Source organism: Nerophis ophidion, linkage group LG04 (genome assembly GCF_033978795.1).
Source record: "Nerophis ophidion isolate RoL-2023_Sa linkage group LG04, RoL_Noph_v1.0, whole genome shotgun sequence".
Lineage (NCBI taxonomy): Eukaryota > Metazoa > Chordata > Actinopteri > Syngnathiformes > Syngnathidae > Nerophis > Nerophis ophidion.
The window spans coordinates 41,496,310-41,513,657 of NC_084614.1; the positions used below are offsets into that span (position 1 = coordinate 41,496,310).

The 17,348-nt window shown below is 39.3% G+C and overlaps 1 protein-coding gene across 2 annotated transcripts in view; it reads left to right on the forward strand.

Annotated features, from left to right (window-relative positions):
* mark4a (MAP/microtubule affinity-regulating kinase 4a) overlaps positions 1-17,348 on the forward strand; it is an 89,533-nt gene that overhangs the window by 16,288 nt on the left and 55,897 nt on the right. The window lies entirely within an intron of this gene.

The following is a 17,348-nucleotide window of genomic DNA, read 5'->3' on the forward strand; positions in this document are numbered from 1 at the left end:
ACACGTGTATTTCCCTTTTTGTGCTTTATAAATAATGAAAAACTGCTCAGGATTTCCCCTACATATACTTGATTGTGGCGTCCTGCCAAGATAGAAAAGCCGCCACACCTTAAAAATTAGGTTGTTTTTTTTGTTTTTACGGGAAAACACATTAAAGTAATATAATGTATGGATATAGTGTAATATATTTGAAAGGGTTCTTATCTCTTTATGGGTGTTGATTAGAGGAGACACGGACACCAGCATGGATCTCTACATTAGCTCACTAACTTAAACAACTTACACAATGTACGTAACGTATACGCAATTGCACCACAGCATACACGTTATTTGCAATCCTTCAACAATCGCTGTTTCTCAGGCATTAGAGTATATATATGTATATGTATATATGTATGTACAGTATATATATATATGTGTGTATATATATATACAGTATATATATGTGTATATATATGTATGTACAGTAGATATATATGTATGTGTATATATATGTATATATGTATGTGTGTGTGTATATATATATATATATATATATGTATGTGTATATATATATATATATATATATTATATATATATATATATATATATATATATATACATATATATATATATATATATATGTATGTAGGTGTGGGAAAAAATATGGTATCGAGCACTATTCTCTGGATAATCCAATCAAGACATATATATATATGTATGTATATATGTATGTGTGTATATATATATATATATATATATATATATATATATATATATATATATATATATGTATATATGTATGTGTGTATATATATATATATATACATATATATATATATATATATATTTATATATATATATATATATATATATATATATATACATATATATATATATATATTTTTATATATATATATATATATATATATATATATATATATATATATATATATATATATATATATATATATATATATATATATATATATATATACACAAACCCCCTTTCCATATGAGTTGGGAAATTGTGTTGGATGTAAATATAAACAGAATACAATGATTTGCAAATCCTTTTCAACACATATTCAATTGAATGCACTACAAACTACAAAGAACAGATATTTGATGATCAAACTCATAAACTTTATTTTTTTTGCAAATAATAATTAACTTAGAATTTCATGGCATGTTCACCACTTTGTTATATCACCTTTTCTTTTAACAACCCTCAATAAACGTTTGGGAACTGAGGAAACTAATTGTTGAAGCTTTGAAAGTGGAATACTTTCCAATTCTTGTCTTATGTAGAGCTTCAGTCGTTCAACAGTCCGGGGTCTCCGCTGTCGTATTTTACGCTTCATGATGCGCCACACATTTTCGATGGCAGACAGGTCTGGACTGCAGGCGGGCCAGGAAAGTACCCGCACTCTTCTTTAACAAAGCCACGCTGTTGTAACATGTGCTGAATGTGGCTTGGCATTGTCTTGCTGAAATAAGCAAGGGTGTCTATGAAAAAGATGGCGCTTAGATGCCAGCATATGTTGTTCCAAAACCTGTATGTACATTCCAGCATTAATGGTGCCTTCACAGATGTGTAAGTCACCCATGCCTTGGGCACTAATGCACCCCATACCATCACACATGCTGGCTTTTGAAATTTGCGTCGATAACAGTCTGGATGGTTCGCTTCCTCTTTGGTCCGGATGACACAATGTCGAATTTTTCCAAAAAGCAATTTGAAATGTGGACTCGTCAGACCACAGAACACTTTTCCACTTTGCATCAGTCCATCTTAGATGATCTCGGGCCCAGAGAAGCCGGTGGCGTTTCTGGATGTTGTTGATAAATGGCTTTCGTTTTGTTTAGTAGAGCTTTAACTTACACTTACAGATGTAGCGACAAACCGTATTTAGTGACAGTGGTTTTCTGAAGTGATCTTGAGCCCATGTGGTGATATCCTTTAGAGATTGATGTCGGTTTTTGATACAGTGCCTTCTGAGGGCTCGAAGGTCACTGTCTGTCTTTTCTGCTGGGCGTCATCTAATTAGAAACTCCTGTTACACAAACAAGCTTGTTTACCTTTTTGGTTGACAGTACTGACCTCTTTTTTGTACAAACTAACTCTATTTTGTACGATGTTAGTTCGCGACATGAATCACATCTTGCAGCACTTGGTCTTCACAAATATTAAAGGGCATTAGCACTTTTTATGCAATCTTGCCTATTATTCACAATCATTACAGTGTTTCCCACAGGTCAGGCATCTATTTGTGGTGGTGTGAATAATTAGTTATTCACTGAAATATATTTATTAATTGTGCCCGATCACAGTTGAAATCTTGAAATGAAGGGCCTTTAATGGCTAAAACCTTAACCTGGACAACATTTTAATAGCTGGTTGGCTCAGATTTTATTCTTTTAATTCCATTCACATGCTGCAGTGGACAGTGCACAATTTAGCTTTCAGTATTAATGCAGTATCTGAAGCACCGTCTCCACGTGTGTTTATTGACAACAGGGTTATAACTTGGACAGGTTAGCTCGTCAGTATGGTAACAGGTATGGCTGGGCGACATAACTAAAAAATGTATCACGATATAAGTGTTTCATATCAGTCGATATCGATAATTATTGATAAAAAAACAAAAAAACTATTCTAAATAAAGACCAGGAGAAAAAAGGCTGAATTTAAATACTTTTATTTTAAATATAACCTTTAACCTTTAGAACAAGGTCAGCATTACGAAAAACAGTCAAATAAATTAAAATACTGGTCGATGTGCAAATAATGACATTAAATAAATGCTTAATCCAACAAAATGTGCAAAGTATTGTAATTAAGAAATTAGTAGTGTACAACTCAGGCTTTAAAGCCATATTGGTAACAATATATGCAACTAAATAACAGTCACATTAAGCAAACAGAAACAAACATGTCTTACAGAATATTGTAAACATCGGAATAAACTTGCGTCTGAACATCCGTGACAAAATACTGCCAAACTGGTGACGTGACGTTTCCTTTTTTATTTACAATTTCCTCTCGTGCTGCCGCACTCATATTCCCGTTTCGTATCACTCCTCGTCGTCAGCTAGCCGTTGTTGCTTTTTTTTTTTTTTTCCTGTTAGCATTGGTTTTAAATAAATTTGTCCAATCTGTTGTTAAACAGTTTTCAAGAATTTTTGAAGATTGTAGAAGTAGAGAAACAGGGCTGTAGTTTGTAAACTGGGGATTGTCTCCAGTCTTATAAATTGGTACGACTTTGCCTATTTTGTTTTTATATTGGAATATTGCCTTCTTGAAATGGTAGGTGACTGATATGTTAAAGTAGGGCTGGGCCTTTTATTAATATCTTGATATTTTTAAGCCATATCACGATACACGATATATATCTCGATATTTTGCCTTAGCCTTGAATGAACACTTGATACATATAATCACAGCAGTAAGATGATTCTATGTGTCTAATTTAAAACATTGTTCTTCATACTGCATTAATATATGCTCATTTTAAACTTTCCTGCAGAGAGGGAAACTACAATTACATCAATTTACCAAAAGTGTATTTATGACACAGTTATTAAGCAGTGGCACAAACATTCATGTCATTTCAAAACAGAACGTGCAAGATTGTCATAGGCATTTTAAAACAAGCTATGAGTGCACTTTTGTGCATGATGTCACTAACATGACATATCAAAACAACACTAAAAACGTGCACTTTTTGTACAGAACGCAACTACAATAGTTTAAAACAAATAAAGTGCACTTTTGTGCATGATGTCACACAAGATATTTCAATAAGTGTTGAATAAAGAGCTGCATAATAGGAAATCAAATAGTGTATGTCCTTTGCTATGTGGTAGGTTACTACGCCTACAGACATTATTAAATTATGTTGTTGACAATTTTTTTCACACGCTCTGGAAATGGTTGCTTTGGCATTTTGTGGGTATGTATGGCACCGAACGGAGATATTGACATGCAGTTCCAAGCACTCTTCATTCTCTAGCGGGGACTTTTAAAATGATGCTTCAAATTAGCAGTTGGTGCTACTTTTTGTAACAACGCTTCTGCTGCATACTTGTTCGATATATTCCCGTTTGAAGCCCAACCACCGCCAGACAATGGACCCCGTGCTGTTTTTCTTGGGAAATAATTATTCCTTCATTTGTTACCAGATTGGCACCTTCTTTCTCTCGTATTACCGCTCGCACCACTCCGCTAGCATCACAGCTAATGTTACCCATGCTGATACCTCTCATGCGAGGGCGTATGACACGACAGTATATGACATATGTAAGAAGGTGGGCTTGTCCATGAGAAGGAGAGACAGGAAAAGATTGAGAAGAGCCTGTAGTGTAATGCCCGCAGCTAAAAGCAACTGTGTGAGAACATGGACTTGAATATCACGATAAAAGTCATTTTCTATATCGCACAGAGACAAACCCGCAATATATCAAGTATATCGATATATCGCTCAGCTCTATGTTAAAGGTTTTAAAATTTCTTCAATAAACTTTTAATCACTTCCATATCAATCTCAGTACAAGTACCGGTAGTTGAGGTCTTGGATTTAAATTTTTGTCACAATATTGAATATTTCCTCTTTTATCACACCTTCGAGGAACATTGAGTGGATATTTCCGTCTGTCATTCAAGTCCTCAACTGACCCGGTATCTGGAATCTTGTTCCTCAGATTGGTTTACAAAGTACTTATTGAAGCTTTCAACTACTTTGTTCATATTGTCATGTTTCTCATTTCTATCTGAGAAATATTTAGTATAATCCTTCTTAGCACCATTTTCAATAATAGCGATAACTTTGAATGGTTTGTTGAATTGTTCCAAAAAATGCTTCACGTTGTTGTCGTTTTGTGAAGAAGGAGCTGAGCCGGAGGGCAAAGCTCTCAATTTAACAGTCGATCTACGTTCCCATCATCACCTATGGTCATGAGATTTAGGTTATGACCAAAATTACAAGATCACGGGTACAAACGGCCGAAAATTGTTTCGTTTGTCGGGTGGCGGGGCTCTTCCTTAGAGATAGGATGAAAAGCTCTGTCATCTGGAAGGAGCTCAAAGTAAAGCCGCTGCTCCTCCACATCGAGAGGAGCCAGATGAGGTGGTTCGGGCATCTGGTCAGGATGCCACCCGGACGCTTCCCTGGGGAGGTGTTTAGGGCACGTCCGACCGGGAGGAGGCCACGGGGAAGAACTATGGCACATTGGGAAGACTACTTCTCCCAACTGGCCTGGGGACGCCCTGGGATCCCCCAAGGAGCTGGATGAAATGGCTGGGGAGAGGGAAGTCTTGGGTTCCTTGCTTAGGTTGCTGCCCCCTCGACCCGACCTCAGATAATCGAAAGAAAATGGATGGTTGTTGTAGTTCTTCTGCTGTTTAAATGAACAATTGACAGTGTGTTGTCGATTTTAATGTTTACGTTATATCGTTCATCTGTATAATAAAAACAATAATTCCTGTTATGAAAGAAAAAATATATATCTGGATCTATATCCGTATCTAATTCAGGACTATTGTGATCTATGCTGCTGAAGGTTTTCAGTTCCATATATTCCTGTTCACCAATCATTTGTGTTGATCTATAAATGTCTATATGTGTAGATAAATGTGCACCTGAGTAAAGATCTACCTGTTCAATAATTATAATTTTGCAGTTGAATGTCAATATTGGTTTTCCGTCAGACTCCATTGTCTTTGTTGTTGTTACTGGGAGTTCTGATATTCGTCCAGATCCATGATGTCGTTGACGACTAGTACTCTCGCCTGTGGACCTCTATTCAGCTTTATGTAAATTTTGCAGTTGGCACTTCAAGTTCCTTGAATTTTCCCCCATTTCCTCAAATCGCATGCCTTCTTGGCAATTTCAGCCTTGCGTTTAGTGAGGTGCTCTTTAATGTATACATTTGCGCCCTTCATCTTTTTTCCCTGTGTCAGCAATGCCGTTTTGGATTTCCTGTTGCGAGCTTAATGATGATGACTGGCGTGGTGTTGTTGCTTCTTCAATTCAGTGAAATGCACATTTCAATGGTGTTAATATTGACCTCAATTCCCTTTGATTGGAGAAAATTCACCACTTGTTGCTTTGTTGAAGCAGCGTCCATGTCATCTGGTTCTCCTCAACTGTGTCTTGTCAACTGCTCTTCCATTGGAACAAGGATTGATGCGTAGCCCGGCAATGACGATGTCATTCTGTTGTGTAAACGGATTCATTCCCCTTTGATGTTTTCCAAAACACTGATATTCCCAAGATTGGTAATATCTTGTTGTTGTCCGACATTCAGTTGTTGTCTTAATGTAGCCATTTCCTCCCTGAAGTTCTTCAAATTAGTGTTATTTAGTTGCAACTGTTGCTGCCATATTTCTATCTCCATTTTATGTTCTCCACAACACTGCTGTTGTCCCAATGGGTGTCGTCTTTCTGTTTGTCCTTCGACTGTTGGCGCAATGTTGCATTCTCCTCTTTCAGCTTCTCCACCTCCTGTTTTAAAGCTTTATTGTCTTTGCAGATAATCTTATTGTTTTTCTCTGAACCTTCTAAATCCCATCACGTCATTACGATATTCTTTGATAATCTGTTCTTGGATGTCTGCAACATCTTTTTGCATACCATTAATCATCTTTTCCTGGAGATTGTCGACATTGCTGTGTCCTATTTGTATGGTTTTGTAGAGTTCTTACTAATTATTTTAAGTCTGGTTCCACCTCTGATAACGGTTGACGGCTTCTTGTCGTACTCGTGGTTGCTCGGCAACGAAGTGAAGCCAATGGTGTTGTTAGCTTCTGCGGCAAGCGGCGGCTCTATGGTGTTTTTTTTTCTTTTTCTTTCACATATTTTGCACTGGCCAGAGTTGTGTCAGCTTTTCTTGTACATCACTTGTGGTCATAAACGAGCTCCTTCGGTTTTGTTGTTTAGCTTTGAGTTGTTACATTCTTTGTACGTAAAGAAAATGCAGTCATACTAGCATCTTGCTTCCTCAAAAAAAAAAAAAGAGTATATGTGAGGATGATGATGATGTGTTATAAAACTTTTTTTACACAACTTTGTCTGTTGATAGTTAGCTTGCTAACAAAGACTCTCAGACAGCATTCCTTAGATGTCTGATTGGCCTACGCTTTAAATGCTCCCGCATCACAGACGTACTGCTATGAAAATTAAGCCTTGATTACAGTGAAATGTTTTCATACTTTACATATTTTTACCCACGGTGTTGTTACCGGTGGCTGCAGGTACTTTTGTTTTCCTATTCTGGCGGGTCACCGGTCACGCTGACTCAAGCATGTGCATTTCTTTCCGGAAAAAACAAGAGCCATGATATATTGTCGACATATATTTGTCCACAACAAATTGTATTGTTGATTTTTGTTGACAATGTCGACGGTTTGTTGCATCCTTATTCTCAACAGGGGGGCACAAGCCCACATTTAGTACAAAAATGCAAAGATAATATTGTGCTTTTTTTTCTGAAGGTTTTTTTTTTCTTGCATTCCTCCTGCATGGGCTGAGGGCTGTGGGTACTTGGCTCTTTGTACTCACAGCACACACACCTATAGGACTTTGAAAGATCAACCTGCGGGGATGCTTTACAGGGGGATGAGGACGCCTGACTTGTCCCCTGCTGGTACATCCCTTAATTTCTTTAGACAAATACAATTGACAAGTATTGTCAAAAGTACATCAAATGCCCCCACCCCCAAAAGTACAAATACAAATACATAAATAAAAATGAAAATAATGATAAAGATAAGAATAAAGTACAAATAAATCACTTACAGATATTCACATAAAACCACGGGTAGCTGCATTTCTGATTGGCCTTAGAAATATACAGCAACCAGTAAGCACACAAAAAGCTAATTAACCACCCACATTTCAATTTTCTTTCAATAAGGGTTATTTTGGAAATCAGTTTCTTCTTCATATCCCAGAAAGGCACCCCACAGTTCTTGAAACTTTGCGGGACAGCCGATCAATGTCAGCATAATCCTCTCCGGTTTTAGAAAATAAAGAACATCTTTAATCCAGCGGGTGTGGCAAGGAGGTGCTGTTGCCTTCCAATTTAACACAATGAGTCTTTTAGCCAACAGAGTAGTGAATACTACACGATTCCTTTTGGATTTGTTAAGGGTAGATGATTGGGGTGCGAATCCAAATAGTCCACTTAGAGGATTCGGTCCAATCATTTTGTCAGTGACCACAGACAAAGTGTTAACATTTTTTGTCCGATAGTTCTTCAGAGATGGGCAGTGCCAAAACATATGTATTAAATTAGCAGGAGCCTGTTGACACCGATCACATAACACAGATATACCATCATATATATTTGCTAATCAGACCTTGGTATAATAAGTACGATGTATCAGCTTGCATTGAATAAGGCTCTGTCTGGCACAAATACAATACATATGAACTCTACTTAAGATCTCTGTCCAGCTACCCCCAGACAGACTCATACCCAAATCCCCCTCCCCAAGTGACTTTATTCAAGTCAGAGCCTAAGGGCCTAAAAGAAGAATTTGCTTATAAGTAGGTGTAATTGATTGTTTTTAAATTGGATGTGGTATCAAAATCATATCTAAAACTGTTTCAGTCAGTAATTCTAGAAACCAAGGGAAAGCATTGCGAACAAAACTGCAAATCTGTGGATATCCAAACAAGTATTGCTAACGGAGCGAGAAATGTATTACAAAGTTGCTGAAAAGAGGCAAAAGTGTTGCCAATATATAAATATTTATTGTTGTTGATCCCCAGACTTGACCATCTTAAAAAAGCAATAACTACCTATAAGAGAGGGAAAGAAAGCATGATTAGCAGTGATGGGTGCCAGACTGAAAATAATATGGAAACCAAATTAGCCCTCAAACTGAACCCAAATCCTAAATGAGGTTTCAACGATTGGATCTTTTGTAAAAGCAGAAGTAGAAGAGTGAATGGGAGAGTGAATGACAGCCTTAAAGGGAAACATTATCACATTTTCAAAAGGGTTAAAAACAATAAAAATCAGTTCCCAGTGGCTTTTTGTATTTTTTGAATTTTTTTTCAAAATTTTACCGGTCCCGGAATATCCCTAAAAAAAGCTTTAAAGTGCCTTATTTTCTCTCTCTCGAAGCCACTGTTCATTTTCCTGTGACGTCACACAGTGCTGCCAATGTAAACAAACAATGTCGAATAGCACAGCAAGATATAGACTCGGATTTCAGCGGCTTAAGCGATTGAACAGATTACGCATGTTTTGAAACGAATGGTTGGGGAATAAGCGGTAGAAAATGGAAATGGATGGGTTGGAGTATGAAAGTATTAAAGAAGAAACTGAAGCTATTGAGCGAATAGCTATTGATGCTATTATTAGCCGTAACATGGCCGAATAGCTGCGTTAGCATCGCCGGTAAAATGTGCGGACCAAACGATCAGGACTTTCGCATCTTGTGACACTGGAGCAACGTAAATCCTTCGATTGGTAAGTGTTTTTCCCGCATTAAATGTGGGTGGAAGGAAACATAATATAGTTGCAAATGCATCTGCAGGTTATCCATACATCTCTGTGCCATGTCTGCTTTAGCACCGCCGGTAAATAGCATGTTAGCATCGATTAGCGTAGCATGTTAGCATCGATTAGCTGGCAGTCACGCCGCAACCAAATATGTCTGATTAGCACATAAGTCAACAACATCAACAAAACTCACCTTTGTGATTTCGTTGACTTTATCGTTGCAAATGCATCTGCAGGTTATCCATACATCTCTGTGCCATGTCTGTCATCGCCGGTAAAATGTGGAGACACTCCAGCACATTCAATGGGGGTCTGGCGGCAGATTTCTTGCCACTTTCGCATCTTCGGGCCAGTGGTGCAACTTGAATCCCTCCCTGTTAGTGATGTTACACCCTCCGACAACACACCGACGAGGCATGATGTCTCCAAGGTTCCAAAAAAATAGTCGAAAAAACGGAAAATAACAGAGCTGAGATCCGGTGTTTGCAATGTGTTGAAAATGTAAATGGCGGCTGTATTACCTCGGTGACGTCACGTTCTGACGTCATCGCCAATAGAGCCATAAACAGAAAGGCGTTTAATTCGCCAAAATTCACCCATTTAGAGTTCGGAAATCGGTTAAAAAAATATATGGTCTTTTTTCTGCACCATCAAGGTATATATTGACGCTTACATACTGTAGGTCTGGTGATAATGTTCCCCTTTAAGAGGTAGTGGTTTACTTGAGTGAGCCTCCATAAATAACCATATCAGAGGGAGATCAAATGATTCATAATGCAGCCAATATTTAAGAATTCTAATGTTGGTCGCCCAGTAGTAAGACATAAAGTTTGTTAGTGCCACTCCTTCTGACGTTTTGGGTCATTGCAAATTTTGTTTACATAACCTGTGAGTCTTTTTTATTCCAAATGAAGTCTAAAATCTGACTATTTATTTTACGAAAGAAGGACTGAGGCAGAACAAGTGGTGTACGCTGAAACAGATAGGAAAATCGCGGAAGTACATTCATTTTAACTGAGTCGACACAAGCCACTGTAAATAAATTAAGTAAAGACCAGCAATCAAAATATCCCTGGATTCTGGACAACAGTGGGACAAAGTTGGCTTGATAATGCTCTGCAAGCGTACGTGTGATCTGCACGCCCAGGTATGTGAAACTTTGCAAAGCAATTTTGAAAGGAAAATTGCGCTGAGGATATTTCTAAGCAAAATAATTTATAGGAAATAGTTCACTCTTTCCCGAGTTCAATTTGTAGCCACACACGTCCAACGGCTTGGAGAGTATTTAAGGCAGCCGGGACGGGACAGAGAAAGAGATGTCCTAGACATTTAGACGGAGGTTATATGCGTAGAGAAAGATGTTCACTTGCACATTGTGTCTAATATACCTGTAATAAGTGGTAAGGCGCAAAGCGCTATTGATAGAGGCTCAATGACAAGAGCAAAAAGCAATGGGCTGAGAGGACAGCCCTGCCCCATCGAACGATTAAGGCAAAAGTATTGGGATTTCACATTATTTGTCCTGACCGAGGCCAACGGGACGACTAGAGAAGCTTACACATCCATCCATCCATTCCTACCGCTTATTCCCTTTGGGGTCGCGGGGGGCGCTGGTGCCTATCTCAGTTACAATCAGGCGGAAGGCGGGGTACACCCTGGACAAGTCGCCACCTCATCACAGGGGCCGAAACTTAAACAATGAAACACATTTATTACCGAAGGTAAATCTCTTTAGGACATAAAATAGATAGTTCCACTCCGCCCTGTCAAAAGCCTTTTCCGATTTTATCTATATAACTGAGTGTTGGAAGCAGGCCTGGAAAAGACATCGAAAGTTAAAAATGGCGAGCCTATTTCGAATAAGCCTGGTTTGATCTGCATCAATAATAGAAGAGAGAATACTATCAAAACGTAAAGGTAGCAGTTTAGACGATAATTTATAATCCTCATTCAACAGGATAATAGGATGATGAAGTGCACAAAGAGGGATCTTTGTCTTTTTAAAGAGGAGAGAAATTTACTCTTGATTTAGCGTTTGTGGGAGGCGGCCAGATTTAAATGATTCATTGTAGATACCGTATTTCCTTGAATTGCCGCAGGGCATATAGTATGCGCCTGCCTTGAATTACTGCCGGGCCAAACTCGCTTCCCAAAATAATTAGCGCATGCTTAGTATTACCGCCTGGTCAAACTTTTGACGTCACGAGTGACACTTCCCCTGTCATCATTTTCAAAATGAAGGAGGCTGATTTCAATACTGGTAATTTGAAATCGCATTAAGGGAAGAATATTAAGAGCTATTCAGTAGGATTTAAGGTCCAAGCTTACATGACACTCAAATTTTTACTGCAGGCCTTTGGTAAGCGCAGGAGTGAGAAGAGGTTTAAAATTAATTAGCGCCCCGGCGGCAATTCATGGAAATACGGTATCCAATAAAGGGGCAAGCCTTTGTGCGTTTTTTACCGTCGTAGGGTTTATGGGAGTCGGTTTCTGAGGCCTGCCAATCACGTGCCGGGGCCTCGTTTATGGTGTGAGGGTGAGGCTTTGTCTGTGGGCGGAGTTTTGTGCCCGAGGGATATTACGGCCGAGGGAGAAGTTGGGTGGCTTCTGTCTCTTTTGGAATGGTGGTGGGGGACCCTCAGATATATGCGGCCGGGCATCGGGTGGAATGGCTGGATGGAGCTTTTGTGGCTGGGGTAATTTTTGTTTTAGTTTTCTTTAGTGTACTCGGGGGTTGGTTGGGCATGCGTCAGGGTCTTTTAGCCGGGTTTTAGTTTGTTTTTTTGGTGGCTGGGTTGAGTGGTTGCGCGGAAGGGACAATGGGTGTTGTTCTGGCTTCTTGGCAAGAGCAAAAAGCAATGGTTTGTAACATTTTAGAGATTTTTTTTTTTTATGGCTGTGTATTGGGTGGTCGCTTCCGGTTAGTGTGACGTCACGCGAGTTCGCTTTCTGTTGGTTGGGGTCCGTGTCCATCTATTTCAGTTTGACGCTGTAGGGTTTGTATCAATGGCTTGTCGATTATTTTTGTATTGTGTGGGCACTGTGGTTCGGTTGTATGGGTTTGGATTGGGGAGTGGCATTTCTTGGTGGGAGGTGGCATAAATATCTCTTCTTTTCATGTTGTCGTTTGGGCTAGTTAGGGGCCTGGCACTAGTTGGCTCCATGGTTTTGTCGGCATGTGGTTGTCGGTTGCAGTTTTTGGCCGTTTTGATTTGGTATGGTGGTGCTGGCCGTGCAGGCGGGTGGCCTATTCTGTGGTCCATGGCGGCGCATGCACTTGGCGTTGAAGTGAAGCAAAATGTATTTATGTAGCGCTTTTCTCTAGTGACTCAAAGCGCTTTACATAGTGAAACCAATGGTCTAAATTATATCTTAAACCTGTGTGGGTGGCACTGGTAGCAAGTGGGTGAATTATCTTGCCCAAGGACACAACGGCAGTGACTAGGATGGCGGAAGCAAGGATTGAACCTGCAAACCTCAAGTTGCTGGCACGGCCCCTCTACCAGCCAAGCCACAAAGCCCCAACTTTACTTCACTTAGTTTCACTTCACACTGTGGAGCATGGACGTATTTTGGCTGAAAAACTAACAATAAATGTGAAGCTTTAAACATTGAAACGTGGCTGTACAAGGGGTGCTTTAAAACATGGTTAGCTAGCTGGAGGCTAATGTCCATCCGCAGCCCGCAGTGTTGTAGCTACTTCTAAATCACTAACCCTCCCTTTTATGGCGACAAATAATATTTTTCTTATAAGTATCATCTCTGCAGGACAAGGAATAGCTAAACACCCCTAGTGGCCACGGGGCCCTAAGCAGCCCCTTAGTTCGCTTATGCCTTGGGCCAGCTCTGCCAGTGGCTGCAGCCATTTTTGTTTTCCTATGGTGACTGTGGCTGGTGACTGGTGAGGCTTACTTGCGCATGTTCATTTTAGTCCAGAAAAAAGACCTACGATGATATATTGTCAACATATAAATTTGCCTTCCGCTCGATTGTAGCTGACATAGGCACCAGCGCTCCCCGCAACCCCAAAGGTAATAAGCGGCAGAAATGGATGGGATGGATGGATGGATGGTTGCTGAGGGAGATGATGGCAACAGACACCTGGGTACGATGCAGCTCTATAGTTTTATTATATATGTTCACCATATACATAATAATAAAACAATAGTAATATAAACTAAGGATATGAAGTGTGAACTAGATCTAAAATTGTATGCGGTGTGTGGCTGTGTGTGATTAGCTGTAGTGTGTTACTTAGTGTTGTGGTGGGCAAGAGGAGGGACAAGGCAGGAAGACAGTCATTTGGGCAGGCAGATGATCCAGGGCGAGAGAGAGGCGTCAAGGGATCTAGGTCGAAGTGGAAGGTCGAAATTGAAGAGGCATTCCGGGAAGCGGGGGAACGGCGACGAAGAATGACAAGATACACAGCAACGTCAAACACGGAAAGGAGGTCTACAGCAGGATCGACACAACACGACAATGGAACACGGAGGGAAAAACAGAAAGAGAGCAAGATTGCATCAAGCATCCGATGATGGCTTACTGTATGCCAACAGAAGATTACATTCCGGCGCGGCAAGGCAGGTTGTGCCTGCTTATGAAGGCAGCTCGATCATCTGGGACAGGTGCGCTGATTGCAGATTGTCTGCACGCGCGAGGAGGTACGCCCGCAGCGGGGGGAGAGCGCCGGTGGGCGTGGCCCGTGGTGCGCTTGTCAGGACGCAAAGATGTGGGCGCATTGGAATGTGCCATGGCCGGGCCATATATATATATATATATATATATATATATATTTATATTTATATATGTATATATATATATGTATATTTATATATAGATATATATATATATATATATATATATATATATATATATATATATATATATATATATAGTAAGCGGTAGAAATGGATGGATGGATATATATATATATGTATATATATATGTATATTTATATATATATAATAAGCGGTAGAAATGGATGGATGGATATATATATATATATATATATATATATATATATACACAGTGGGGCAAAAAATTATTTAGTCAGCTACCGATTGTGCAAGTTCTCCCACTTAAAATGATGACAGAGGTCTGTAATTTTCATCATAGGTACACTTCAACTGTGAGAGAGAGAATGTGAAAAAAAAAATCCAGGAATTTACATTGTAGGAATTTTAAATAATGTATTTGTAAATTATGGTTGAAAATAACTATTTGGTCAATAGCAAAAATTCAACTCAACACTTTGTAATATAACCTTTGTTGGCAATAACTGAGGTCAAACGATTACTATAGGTCTTTACCAGGTTTGCACACACAGTAGTTGGTATTTTGGCCCATTCCTCTATGCAGATCTTCTCGAGAGCAGTGATGTTTTGGGGCTGTCGCCGCGGAGCAACACGGGCTTTCTACTCCCTCCACAGATTTTCTATGTAGTTGAGGTCTGGAGACTGGCTAGGCCACTCCAGGACTTTCAAATGCTTCTTACGGAGCCACTCCTTTGTTGCCCGGGCGGTGTGTTTGGGATCATTGTCATACTGGAAGACTCAGCCACGTTTCATCTTCAAAGCTCTCACTGATGGAAGGAGGTTTTGGCTCAAAATCTCACGATACATGGCCCCATTCATTCTTTCCTTAACGCGGATCAGTCGTCCTGTCCCCTTAGCAGAAAAACAGCCCCAAAGCATGATGTTTCCACCCCCATGCTTCACAGTAGGTGTGGTGTTCTTGGGATGGAACTCAGTATTCTTCTTTTCCAAACACGACAAGTTGAGTTTTTACCAAAAAGTTATATTTTGGTTTCATCTGACCACATGACATTCTCCCAATCCTCTGCTGTATAATCCAAGTGCTCTCTGGCAAACTTCAGACAGGCCTGGATATTCACTGGCTTAAGCAGGGGGACACGTCTGGCACTGCAGGATTTGATTCCCTGTCGGTGTAGTGTGTTACTAATGGTAACCTTTGTTACTTTGGTCCCAGCTCTATGCAGGTCATTCACCAGGTCCCCCCATGTGGTTCTGGGATTTTTGCTCACCGTTCTCATGATCATTTTGACCCCACGGGATGAGATCTTGCGTGGAGCCCCAGATCGAGGGAGATTATCAGTGGTCTTGTATAACTTCCATTTTCTGATGATTGCTCCCACAGTTGATTTTTTCATATCAAGTTGCTTGCCTATTGTAGATTCACTCTTCCCAGTCTGGTGCTGGTCTTCAATTCTTTTCCCGGTGTCTTTCGGGTGTCCTTCGACAGCTCTTTGGTCTTGGCCATAGTGGAGTTTGGAGTCTGACTGTCTAAGGCTGTGGACAGGTGTCTTTTATACAGATAGCGAGTTCAAACAGGTTCCATTAATACAGGTAACGCTTCTTAAAGAAGAAGTTACAGGTCTGTGAGAGCCAGAGATCTTCCTTGTTTGAAGTGACCAAATACCTATTCTCCACCATAATTTACAAATAAATTCTTTAAAATTCCTACAATGTGAATTCCTGGATTTTCTTTTCACATTCTGTCTCTCACAGTTGAAGTGTACCTATTTTGAAAATTACAGACCTCTGTCATCATTTTAAGTGGGAGAACATGCACAATCGGTGGCTGACTAAATACTTTTTTGCCCCACCTTGTATATATATGTATATGTATATATATATATATATATATATATATATATATATATACAATCTCTATCACACTTATAGGGATTTCAATGTAAATTAGTATATAGCTAGCACATTAGTTTAAATAAATTTTGCTTATGTTGAACAAATGGATAAATCATTTTGTATCTCATGTAAGTTGTAATAGACACACTTTAGTTCAGTTTTACTGTACTTCTTCAAAGTGAAGGCTCTGAGATAGAAAGGAACTGCAAAAGTCAGCTGTCAGACGAATTTTTTGTATATTTTGCTGCTTTGTATCGAAATGCTTCTATGTCAATATATGTTATTTTATCAGCCATAATTTAGTTTTTAGTAGTTTCATTTCTTTTCTCCCATCTTTATTGTATGTTACTGTGTGTGTTGTCAAATTAAGGATTTCACTTTGATGCATCCACAGATTCCTTGTGAATAATGCATCGTGCACACTGTCCAGCTTCTCAGGCAAATCATATAGTTGATGTAGATGCCCATATCGGCTGTTCAGATTTACTATACAAAAGAGAAGTGTAGGATACTTCTCTTGTTGCCCTTTTTGAATTTGACTTTATTAAATGTATTTATATTATCATTTGGTGCAGCCGGGCCGTAGCAGGAGGGGATAGAAAGGGTAAAAAAAGGAAGACAGAGGGGGAAATTGTGGGGATAAGAGAAAGATTAGACAGAGAGACAAAAACAACAACAGCAAACACAACAATAACAACAAAAACAACAACAACAATAGAACACCAGCACCTACGATATGTACAAATATGATCGTAAAAGTGATAGCAAAGAAACAGTTAGTGAAATAAATAATAATAATATAGAAATGACAATGAGCATTTTTACACTACAACTGGAGCAAAACAAATACCAATAGAAAAAGCGCTATTGATAATGAACAATACCAATAGTTTACCTCTATTATCAACAATACAGTTGATCAAATGCAAAAATACATATACAAACCAAAAATGTTTTAATATTTTTTTTAAATAGCGGGAGCAGAATGAAAAAGCCTTATAAGGACGTCATGTTAAAATGTTTTTACAAAACATTGGCCCGAGTTTGTGAATGTGAGTGTGAATGTTGTCTACTTTTGTTGGCTCTGTGATGAGGTGCCGACTTGTCCAGGGCGTTCCCGGCCTTCCACTCGAGTGCAGCTGGGATAGGCTCCAGCACCCCCGCGACCCCGAGAGGGACAAGCGT